The sequence below is a fragment of the Eretmochelys imbricata genome, chromosome 11, assembly GCF_965152235.1.
Source record: "Eretmochelys imbricata isolate rEreImb1 chromosome 11, rEreImb1.hap1, whole genome shotgun sequence".
In the NCBI taxonomy this organism is placed as follows: Eukaryota; Metazoa; Chordata; order Testudines; family Cheloniidae; genus Eretmochelys; species Eretmochelys imbricata.
In genome coordinates this window covers 83,502,299-83,514,895 of record NC_135582.1, presented here as the reverse complement: position 1 = coordinate 83,514,895, position 12,597 = coordinate 83,502,299, and the positions used below count along the sequence as shown (strand labels likewise).

At 47.7% G+C, this 12,597-nt stretch overlaps 1 protein-coding gene across 1 annotated transcript in view; it reads right to left on the bottom strand.

Annotated features, from left to right (window-relative positions):
• Window positions 1-12,597, bottom strand: part of LOC144271891 (uncharacterized) — a 132,176-nt gene that overhangs the window by 65,682 nt on the left and 53,897 nt on the right. The gene's annotated exons all lie outside the window — the stretch shown is intronic.

Genomic DNA, 12,597 nt, shown 5'->3' with positions numbered 1-12,597 from the left:
TATCAGGAGAGCTTGCTGTTGGGTAGGACCTTTATTAGTGTCTCTTTGACACGCTGCCAGCTCTTCTGAACTCCTTTTTCCCATAGATTTTCTTCCCGTGGGATCTTAGCTGCCAGCTCGCTGAGTTCGTTAAAGGTCATTGTCCTTGTTCTGCTACTCTCACTCCTTTCTTCCCTTCCAATCATGGCATCTGGCATTACAGGGCCACTTTCACCCAAACTGCCTCCAACCTTCAGATTCACAACCAATTCCTTCCACCCCATTAGTCAGAATCATGTTGAAAATGGCTACTCCCTTGGTTACTTCCTTCACCTTCAGAAACAAAAGGTTCTCCCGGATACATTCCAAAAACATATAGGAACCATTTATGTTTTGCTGTATTTCTTTTCCAACAGGTATCTGCTAAAGCCTCTCATTACTACTAGGTCTTATGTTTTGTATATTTCTGTTATTTGTTCTAGAAATGCCACACCTACCTCCTTCTCCTGATTTGGGGGTCACTAATAGACCCCTATCATGACATAGCTTCTGTTCCCCCCCAACACTTTTATCTTAACCCATTGTAAGGGATCAGAGCATAGGCAGTCTTGCCTACAAATCACAGCTGGAATGAGGTCTGCCTACCAGGGAAGAGAGTCACTGGGTCAATGTTAGAGGAATCACAAAGCCAAGTTCCATAAAAAAGAGTCCGGGTCAGGCTGGGTCAGAGACCAGAGGCAGTATCGGGTTAGGATCATGAGTCAGGGTCAAAGTTAGGCTGGAATCAGGAGATGTAGCAGACCAAGATCTATGTGGTTGCCCAGATATCTTCCTGGATTAAGTAGGGACACCTGTCCAACCTGAGGGCTGTAGGGTACTGTCACTCTGGGTCTCTTGGGCGGTACTTCCTGCAGTGCCTACTCTCCACAGTGCTCCCTGGCTGTACCTCCGCATATCCTGCCAGTGGCACTGTGGGCAGGGGCGACGCATGTATGAGTGTGGGGGAGTGCGGGGGCCATTCCCCCCCACACACACACGGCGGTGGCCTCTGCTGTCCCCTCCCCTTTTCCGGTGCCTTTGGTCCTTACACACAAAGACTTTCAACTGAGCTACCTCTCATCTCCTTCTAGACCTCAGAACAAGTGAATAGATTCTTGATGTATAACGTAACACCACATCCCTTTTCCCCCGCCTGTCCTTCCTGAACAAGCTGTGCTCCTCTTTACTGATATTCCAGACATGAGATTTATCCCACCATGTCTCTGTGATGCCAATTAAGTCATAATTTAGCTAATGCTTCCAGTTCGTTCCCTGTATTCCTTGTCTTGGTGTAAGTATAGATAAGATATTCTCCATCTTATTCTCTATCCCTTTTTTAATGATTCCTAACATCCCGTTTGATTTTTTGACTGTCGCTGCACACTGCGTGGACATCTTCAGAGAACTATCCACGATGACTCCAAAATCTTTCTCCCGATTTGTTGTAGCTAAATTAGCCCCCATCATAGAATCATAGAATATCAGGGTTGGAAGGGACCTCAGGAGGGCATCTAGTCCAAACCCCTGCTCAAAGCAGGACCAATCCCCAACTAAATCATCCCAGCCAGGGTTTTGTCAAGCCTGACCTTAAAAACTTCTAAGGAAGGAGATTCCCTAGGTAATGCATTCCAGTGTTTCACCACCCTCCTAGTGAAAAAGCTTTTCCTAATATCCAGCCTAAACCTCCCCCACTGCAACTTGAGACCATTACTCCTTGTTCTGTCATCATCTACCACTGAGAACAGTCTAGATCTATCCTCCTTGGAACCCCCTTTCAGGTAGTTGAAAGCAGCTATCAAATCCCCCCTCATTCTTCTCTTCCGCAGGCTAAACAATCCCAGTTCCCTCAGCCGCTCCTCATAAGTCATGTGTTCCAGTCCCCTAATCATTTTTGTTGCCCTCCTCTGGACTCTTTCCAATTTTGCCACATCCTTCTTGTAGTGTGGGGCCCAAAACTGGACACAGTACTCCAGATGAGGCCTCACCAATGTCAAATAGAGGGGAACGATCACGTCCCTCGATCTCCTGGCAATGCCCCTACATATACATCCCAAAATGCCATTGGCCTTTTTGACAACAAGGGCACACTGTTGACTCATATCCAGCTTCTCGTCCACTGTAACCCCTAGGTCCTTTTCTGCCGAACTGCTGCCGAGCCATTCGGTCCCTAGTCTGTAGCGATGCATGGGATTTTTCCGTCCTAAGTGCAGGACTCTGCACTTGTCCTTGTTGAACCTCATCAGATTTCTTTTGGCCCAATCCTCTAATTTGTCTAGGGCCCTCTGTATCCTATCCCTACTCCCCAGCATATCTACCTCTCCTCCCAGTTTAGTGTCATCTGCAAACTTGCTGAGGGTGCAATCCACACCATCCTCCAGATCATTTATGAAGATATTGAACAAAATCGGCCTGAGGACCGACCCTTGGGGCACTCCACTTGATACCGGCTGCCAACTAGACATCAAGCCATTGATCACTATTCTTTGAGCCTGACAATCTAGCCAACTTTCTATCCACCTTATAGTCCATTCATTCAGCCCATACTTCTTTAACTTGCTGGCAAGAATACTGTGGGAGACCGTGTCAAAAGCTTTGCTAAAGTCAAGGAACAACACGTCCACTGCTTTCCCCTCATCCACAGAGCCAGTTATCTCATCATAGAAGGCAATTAGATCAGTCAGGCATGATTTTCCCTTGGTGAATCCATGCTGACTGTTCCTGATCACTTTCTTCTCCTCTAAGTGCTTCAGAATTGATTCCTTGAGGACCTGCTCCATGATTTTTCCAGGGACTGATGTGAGGCTGACTGGCCTGTAGTTCCCAGGATCCTCCTTCTTCCCTTTTTTTAAAAGATGGGCATTACATTAGCCTTTTTCCAGTCGTCCAGGACTTCCCCCGATCGCCATGAGTTTTCAAAGATAATGGCCAATGGCTCTGCAATCACATCCGCCAACTCCTTTAGCACTCTCGGATGCAGCGCATCCGGCCCCATGGACTTGTGCTCATCCAGCTTTTCTAAATAGTACCGAAGCACTTCTTTCTCCACAGAGGGCTGGTCACCTCCTCCCCATGCTGCGCTGCCCAGTGCAGTAATCTGGGAGCTGACCTTGTTCGTGAAGACAGAGGCAAAAAACGCGTTGAGTACATTAGCTTTTTCCACATCCTCTGTCACTAGGTTGCCTCCCTCATTCAGTAAGGGGCCCACACTTACCTTGACTTTCTTCTTGTTGCTAATGTACCTGAAGAAACCCTTCTTGTTACTCTTAACATCTCTTGCTAGCTGCAACTCCAGGTGTTATTTGGCCTTCCTGATTTCACTCCTGCATGCCCAAGCAATATTTTTGTACTCTTCCCTGGTCATTTGTCCAATCTTCCACTTCTTGTAAGCTTCTTTTTTGTGTTTAAGATCAGCAAGGATTTCACTGTTAAGCCAAGCTGGTCGCCTGCCATATTTACTATTCTTTCTACACATCGGGATGGTTTGTCCCTGTAACCTCAATAAGGATTCTTTAAAATACAGCCAGCTCTCCTGGACTCCTTTCCCCTTCATGTTATTCTCCCAGGGGATCCTGCCCATCAGTTCCCTGAGGGAGTCAAAGTCTGCTTTTCTGAAGTCCAGGATCCGTATTCTGCTGCTCTCCTTTCTTCCCTGTGTCAGGATCCTGAACTCAACCATCTCATGGTCACTGCCTCCCAGGTTCCCATCCACTTTAGCTTCCCGTACTAATTCTTCCCGGTTTGTGAGCAGCAGGTCAAGAAGAGCTCTGCCCCAGTTGGTTCCTCCAGCACTTGCACCAGGAAATTGTCCCCTACACTTTCCAAATTGTCTGTGCACCGCTGTATTGTTCTCCCAGCAGATATCAGGGTGATTGAAGTCTCCCATGAGAACCAGGGTCTGCGATCTAGTAACTTCCATGAGTTGCCGGAAGAAAGCCTCATCCACCTCATCCCCCTGGTCCAGTGGTCTATAGCAGACTCCCACCATGACATCACCCTTGTTGCTCACACTTCTAAACTTAATCCAGAGACTCTCAGGTTTTTCTGCAGTTTCGTACTTGAGCTCTGAGCAGTCATACTGCTCCCTTACATACAGTTTTCAGAGTAACAGCCGTGTTAGTCTGTATTTGCAAAAAGAAAAGGAGTACTTGTGGCACCTTAGAGACTAACCAATTTATTTGAGCATGAGCTTTCGTGAGCTACAGCTCACTTCATCAGATACATACCGTGGAAACTGCAGCAGACTTTATATATACACAGAGAATATGAAACAATACCTCCTCCCACCCCACTGTCCTGCTGGTAATAGCTTATCTAAAGTAATCTTCAGGTTAGGCCATTTCCAGCACAAATCCAGGTTTTCTCACCCTCCACCCCCCCACACAAATTCACTCTCCTGCTGGTGATAGCCCATCCAAAGTGACAACTCTTTACACAATGTGCATGATAATCAAGTTAGGCCATTTCCTGCACAAATCCAGGTTCTCTCACTCCCTCACCCCCCTCCAAAAACCCACCCCCATACACACACAAACTCACTCTCCTGCTGGTAATAGCTCATCCAAACTGACCACTCTCCAAGTTTAAATCCAAGTTAAACCAGAACATCTGGGGGGGGGGGGGATAGGAAAAAACAAGAGGAAATAGGCTACCTTGCATAATGACTTAGCCACTCCCAGTCTCTATTTAAGCCTAAATTAATAGTATCCAATTTGCAAATGAATTCCAATTCAGCAGTTTCTCGCTGGAGTCTGGATTTGAAGTTTTTTTGTTTTAAGATAGCGACCTTCATGTCTGTGATTGCGTGACCAGAGAGATTGAAGTGTTCTCCGACTGGTTTATGAATGTTATAATTCTTGACATCTGATTTGTGTCCATTTATTCTTTTACGTAGAGACTGTCCAGTTTGACCAATGTACATGGCAGAGGGGCATTGCTGGCACATGATGGCATAAATCACATTGGTGGATGTGCAGGTGAACGAGCCTCTGATAGTGTGGCTGATGTTATTAGGCCCTGTGATGGTGTCCCCTGAATAGATATGTGGGCACAATTGGCAACGGGCTTTGTTGCAAGGATAAGTTCCTGGGTTAGTGGTTCTGTTGTGTGGTATGTGGTTGTTGGTGAGTATTTGCTTCAGGTTGCGGGGCTGTCTGTAGGCAAGGACTGGCCTATCTCCCAAGATTTGTGAGAGTGTTGGGTCATCCTTTAGGATAGGTTGTAGATCCTTAATAATGCGTTGGAGGGGTTTTAGTTGGGGGCTGAAGGTGACGGCTAGTGGCGTTCTGTTATTTTCTTTGTTAGGCCTGTCCTGTAGTAGGTAACTTCTGGGAACTCTTCTGGCTCTATCAATCTGTTTCTTTACTTCCGCAGGTGGGTATTGTAGTTGTAAGAAAGCTTGACAGAGATCTTGTAGGTGTTTGTCTCTGTCTGAGGGGTTGGAGCAAATGCGGTTGTATCGCAGAGCTTGGCTGTAGACAATGGATCGTGTGGTGTGGTCAGGGTGAAAGCTGGAGGCATGCAGGTAGGAATAGCAGCCTCAGAAACAACTCTGACATCATAATCAAAAAGGCTGACAAAGGAGGTGCTGTTGTCATCATGAATAGGTCGGAATATGAACAAGAGGCTGCTCGGCAGCTCTCCAACACGAGTTTCTACAAGCCATTACCCTATGATCCCACTGAGAGTTACCAAAAGCAACTACAGCATTTGCTCAAGAAACTTCCTGAAAAAGCACAAGATCAAATCCGCACAGACACACCCCTGGAACCCCGACCTGGGATATTCTATCTACTACCCAAGATCCATAAACCTGGAACTCCTGGGCGCCCCATCATTTCAGGCATTGGCACCCTGACAGCAGCATTGTCTGGCTATGTAGACTCCCTCCTCAGGCCCTACGCTACCAGCACTCCCAGCTACCTTCGAGACACCACTGACTTCCTGAGGAAACTTCAATCCATCGGTGATCTTCCTGATAACACCATCCTGGCCACTATGGATGTAGAAGCCCTCTACACCAACATTCCACACAAAGATGGACTACAAGCCGTCAGGAACACTATCCCCGATAATGTCACGGCTAACCTGGTGGCTGAACTTTGTGACTTTGTCCTTACCCATAACTATTTCACATTTGGGGACAATGTATACCTTCAGATCAGCGGCACTGCTATGGGTACCCGCATGGCCCCACAGTATGCCAACATTTTTATGGCTGATTTAGAACAACGCTTCCTCAGCTCTCGTCCCCTAAAGCCCCTACTCTACTTGCGCTATATTGATGACATCTTCATCATCTGGACCCATGGAAAAGAAGCCCTTGAGGAATTCCACCATGATTTCAACAATTTCCATCCCACCACCAACCTCAGCCTGGTCCAGTCCACACAAGAGATCCACTTCCTGGACACTACAGTGCTAATAAACAATGGTCACATAAACACCACCCTATACCGGAAACCTACTGACCGCTATTCCTACCTGCATGCCTCCAGCTTTCACCCTGACCACACCACACGATCCATCGTCTACAGCCAAGCTCTGCGATACAACCGCATTTGCTCCAACCCCTCAGACAGAGACAAACACCTACAAGATCTCTGTCAAGCTTTCTTACAACTACAATACCCACCTGCGGAAGTAAAGAAACAGATTGACAGAGCCAGAAGAGTTCCCAGAAGTTACCTACTACAGGACAGGCCTAACAAAGAAAATAACAGAACGCCACTAGCCGTCACCTTCAGCCCCCAACTAAAACCCCTCCAACGCATTATTAAGGATCTACAACCTATCCTAAAGGATGACCCAACACTCTCACAAATCTTGGGAGACAGGCCAGTCCTTGCCTACAGACAGCCCTGCAACCTGAAGCAAATACTCACCAACAACCACATACCACACAATAGAACCACTAACCCAGGAACTTATCCTTGCAACAAAGCCCGTTGCCAATTGTGCCCACATATCTATTCAGGGGACACCATCACAGGGCCTAATAACATCAGCCACACTATCAGAGGCTCGTTCACCTGCACATCCACCAATGTGATTTATGCCATCATGTGCCAGCAATGCCCCTCTGCCATGTACATTGGTCAAACTGGACAGTCTCTACGTAAAAGAATAAATGGACACAAATCAGATGTCAAGAATTATAACATTCATAAACCAGTCGGAGAACACTTCAATCTCTCTGGTCACGCAATCACAGACATGAAGGTCGCTATCTTAAAACAAAAAAACTTCAAATCCAGACTCCAGCGAGAAACTGCTGAATTGGAATTCATTTGCAAATTGGATACTATTAATTTAGGCTTAAATAGAGACTGGGAGTGGCTAAGTCATTATGCAAGGTAGCCTATTTCCTCTTGTTTTTTCCTACCCGCCCCCCCCCAGATGTTCTGGTTTAACTTGGATTTAAACTTGGAGAGTGGTCAGTTTGGATGAGCTATTACCAACAGGAGAGTGAGTTTGTGTGTGTATGGGGGTGGGTTTTTGGAGGGGGGTGAGGGAGTGAGAGAACCTGGATTTGTGCAGGAAATGGCCTAACTTGATTATCATGCACATTGTGTAAAGAGTTGTCACTTTGGATGGGCTATCACCAGCAGGAGAGTGAATTTGTGTGGGGGGGTGGAGGGTGAGAAAACCTGGATTTGTGCTGGAAATGGCCTAACCTGAAGATTACTTTAGATAAGCTATTACCAGCAGGACAGTGGGGTGGGAGGAGGTATTGTTTCATATTCTCTGTGTATATATAAAGTCTGCTGCAGTTTCCACGGTATGCATCTGATGAAGTGAGCTGTAGCTCACGAAAGCTCATGCTCAAATAAATTGGTTAGTCTCTAAGGTGCCACAAGTACTCCTTTTCTTCTTACATACAGTGCAACTCTCCCACCTTTTCTGCCCTGCCTGTCCCTCCTGAACAGTTTATATCCATCCATGACAGTACTCCAGTCATGTGAGTTATCCCACCAAGTCTCTATTATTCCAATCACATCCTAATTCCTTGACTGTGCCAGGTCTTCCAGTTCTCCCTACTTGTTTCCCAGGCTTCGTGCATTTGTGTATAGGCACTTGAGATAACTCGCTGATCGTCCCTCTTTCTCAGTATGAGGCAGGAGCCCTGCCCTCTCACGCATTCCTGCTCGTGCTTCCTCCCGGTATCCCACTTATCTCAGGACTTTGGTCTCCTTCTCCCGGTGAACCTAGTTTAAAGCCCTCCTCACTAGGTTAGCCAGCCTGCTTGCGAAGATGCTCTTCCCTCTCTTTGTTAGGTGGAGCCTGTCTCTGCCTAGCACTCCTCCTTCTTGGAACACCATCCCATGGTCAAAGAATCCAAAGTCTTCTCTCCGACACCACCTGCATAGCCATTCGTTGACTTTAATGATTTGACGGTCTCTACCCAGGCCTTTTCCTTCCACTGTATGTATAGTTGGGGTTATTTTTTCCAATGTGCATTACTTTACATTTATCCACATTACATTTCATTTGCCATTTTGTTGCTCAATCACTTAGTTTTGTGAGATCTTTTTGAAGTTCTTCACAGTCTGCTTTGGTCTTAACTATCTTGAGCAGTTCAGTATCTTCTGCAACCTTTGCCACCTCACTGTTTACCCCTTTCTCCAGATCATTTATGAATAAGTTGAATAGGATTGGTCCTAGGACTGACCCTTGGGGAACACCACTAGTTACCCCTCTCCATTCTGAAAATTTACTATTTATTCCAACCCTTTGTTCCCTGTCTTTTAACCAGTTCTCAATCCATGAAAGGATCATCCCTCTTATCCCATGACAACTTAATTTAAGTAAGAGCCTTTGGTGAGGGACCTTGTTCTGCTACAAACACTGGGAGTGATTGCTTAATAGTAACATCAATTACTATTTTATGTGATTATTTATTATTAAAACCATACACTAAGCAGCACAACACCCATGTGCATAGTGTTAACCAAGGCGTGCTAAGAAAAGCAGGAGTAACCAAAACACTGCTTTTAAAAAGGAATTAAAAATAAACAAATAAAATGGAGTGAAGTTGCATTCACAGTGGCTTATAGGAAACAGAGTAACTGTCAGGCATCGGCACAGCAGATCACACCCACATACAGTGACAATGAATTATTATGTAACAAGACATATAGGGCAATGTGTTTTAACACCACAGCCCTGGGGAGGGGGGTGCTGCGATGGGCCAGCCAGGAACACCAGCCTCTGCCCCCATGTCCTATTTTGGCAACCACAGCAGATGGCTCATCCCATTGTAGTAACTCATAGCCCCTCTGCCCCTCCCTATCCCAGTGTTTCCCCCTCTGCCCCTGTCTGGCAGCGCATCTCCCCCTACACTAACCTGGTTTCTTGCACCTTCTCCCTGGTTCTCTCCCTTCCCCTGCCACCACCAGCTGTTCTACCTGCCTCTGGCCATGTTTTGGTCCCTGCACAGATTCTCCCCATTCCTCCCCCTGCTACAAACCAGGCCCCTCTGCACCCCTCAGCTGGGAGGAGAGTCTGATGGCAAGTGAGAGCAGCAGCGTCAGCAGCTGTTACTGGGCATGGCCCGCTCGCTCCAGCCTGCCCCGTGACAGCTCAACAGCGTGGGAAATTTCCTACAGAGTCTCCCCTGGCCCTTCCCTCCAGCGGATGAGCTGCCTGGGTTAGAGGCTGCTCCAGCCGCCTCCACTGTGAGCTGGGAGCCTGGGCCGAGCCACTGCTGCCCCCAGTGGGGTCTGTCCAAGCCTCAGGCTCTGCCTGCACCAGCCCCGAGGCCGGAGCCTGCAGGTGAGGAGAGCCCCGGGGGAAAGGTCTGGGGCCAGGCAGGAAAGTGACTCTGCACCAACGGCCCCTCCAGGACAGCGAACACCCCCAGGGACCGACTCCTGGGCAGAGGGAGAAGGAGATGGAAGGGGAGGCAGCAGGAGAAATAAGTGGTAATTTATTTCAAAATACCTGTCAACAAGTATGTCTGTAACAATACAAATAAAAAGATTCATCAATTTTTTTATTGACTAATAGATTCTTTACTAGGCGTATTAGTACAGAACGTTGATGTCAAGGTTCCTTCCCCACTCTGAACTCTAGGGTACAGATGTGGGGACCTGCATAAAAACCTCCTAAGCTTACTTTTACCAGCTTAGGTTAAAACTTCCCCAAGGTACAAACTAATTTTACCCTTTGCCCTTGGACTTCCGCTGCCACCACCAAACTTCATCTGGGTTCCTGAAAAAACAGTTTGGACAAGTCTTTCCCCTCCAAATCCTCCCAACCCTTGCACCCCACTTCCTGGGGAAGGTTTGGTAAAAATCCTCACCAATTTGCATAGGTGACCACAGACCCAAACCCTTGGATCTTAGAACAATGAAAAAGCATTCAGTTTTCTTACAAGAAGACTTTTAATAGAAGTAAAAAAGGAATCACCTCTGTAAAATCAGGATGGTAGATACCTTACAGGGTAATTAGATTTAAACATAGAGAATCCCTCTAGGCATAACCTTAAGTTACAAAAAAGACACACAGACAGGAATATTCATTCTATTCAGCAAAGCTATTTTCTCAGCCATTTAAAGAAATCATAATCTAACACATACCTAGCTAGATTGCTTACTAAGTTCTAAGACTCCATTCCTGTTCTGTCTCCGGCAAAAGCATCACACAGACAGACACAGACCCTTTGTTTTTCTCCCTCCTCCCAGCTTTTGAAAGTATCTTGTCTCCTCATTGGTCATTTTGGTCAGGTGCCAGCGAGGTTACTTTTAGCTTCTTAACCCTTTACAGGTGAGAGGATTTTTCCTCTGGCCAGGAGGGATTTTAAAGGGGTTTACCCTTCCCTTTATATTTATGACAGTTGAGTACTAATTCATTTAAACTACAATACAGAAGCGTATTTCCCGCACCCCTCAGAAGCCATGCAAAGGCTTGCGGGAGTCAGGGTAACAGACGAGCTGAGGGAGAGGGAAGAAGCCTGGGAGTGAATCTGGAGGGTTGTTGAGTGTGGGTGGGAGAAGCCTGGAACAGCTTCTTTTGTGGGGGAGGGATTGTTAGGGAGTTGGGGAACCTCCCCCCTGCAGACTCTGGCTGACCCCGAGCCTCTCCCATTCAGTCAGGCACATCTGCCCCATCCCTGCATCCCGTTCCCCCTCCTCATGTGTCCCATCACTCACCCTTCCCTCCATCCCCATGTGCCCCGTCACTCACCCTACCCTCCATCCCCATGTGCCCCGTCACTCACCCTTCCCTCCATCCCCATGTGCCCCGTCACTCACCCTACCCTCCATCCGCATGTGGAGCCCCCCACCCACTCAGACCCTAGCTCAGTGCTGTCATCCTACTAGCTCCTGAGCCCACGCCCCAGTCTGTCCCCACAACTAGCCCTCCTGAACCCCAGCCTGTGGCCCCTCAGCAGCCCTGTGTGGCCCCCTCTGCCCCCGAGCCTGGCTCCACCAGAGGCTGCTCTGATGACAGCAGCCAGCTGTTGTCGTGCCACATCGGCCCCTGGTGGGCGAAAGGAAGAGCTGCCTGAGCGCGTGTAGTGATGTTTATAACCCGTGAACATTGTGCTGTACGTAGAATTGAATAAACTGGTCTGACAGTTTTATAATTATTTTGTAACAAAAAATATTTGGGATTTCTTGAAATAACAGTTAAAACAACAACAAAAATCAGCTATTTAGAGAAGTTAAATTTTAATGTACATGTCAATGAACATTCAAACAATACGTGCTAATTCCATTTCTAAGAGTGTGTTTAGAGGCATGTTTTTGAAATACTGTTGAAATGTAAATTAAAATATTCTCGTACGTACACCTTGTTACAATCATAGCATTTTCTAAATCAGAAAAATCTCTTTTTTTCTTTCTCTCAGTATTTAAAATTGAGCTGTTACGTGGGTAGAAAGTCTGACAGGAGTGAATGATTCTTGTCCATCACAATCTGCAACCCCTGGGCAAGGGGATGGGTAAAGGGGGGAACAAACTGTGACGGGGCAGCAAAAGCCCATTAGTGGTGGTATCTGAGTATTTCTCACCAGTGTTGCCCCGTGCTGGGAGCCATTTGTCAGAATGCACAAGGGAGGAGCAGAAATCCGTTAGCGGTATCTGAGCATTTCTCGCCAGTGTCACCCCGTGCTGGGAGCCATTTGTCACAATGCACAAGGGAAGAGCAAAAACCCGTTAGCGGTATCTGAGTATTTCTCACCAGTGTTGCCCCGTGCTGGGAGCCGTTTGTCACAATGCACAAGGGAGGAGCAAAAAATTGGAAGGGGGGAAAAAGCTTGCTCCTCCCAGCAAGTGGGTGCCATTCGCCCAGCCCGGGCCCTCGCTCACACCGCCCTGGGGCTGGGCTCTCACTCCCCTTCCCCTGCCCAGCCACCGAATCCCCTCCCCAGCTCTCCCCACCCCTCCCTCCATCGCGCTGGGACCAGCTCCCCCCCATTGCTGAGTCTGCAGCGCAGAGCAGCCCCTACAGCAGGGCCCCGGCGCTCTCACTCCTGCCCCCGCACCACCCCTGTGGCCGCTTCGCTCCCCTCCATGGGCAGAGACTCCCCCAGGCCAGGAAATGCTGGGATGTACCTACCACTCACTGGCCCCATCG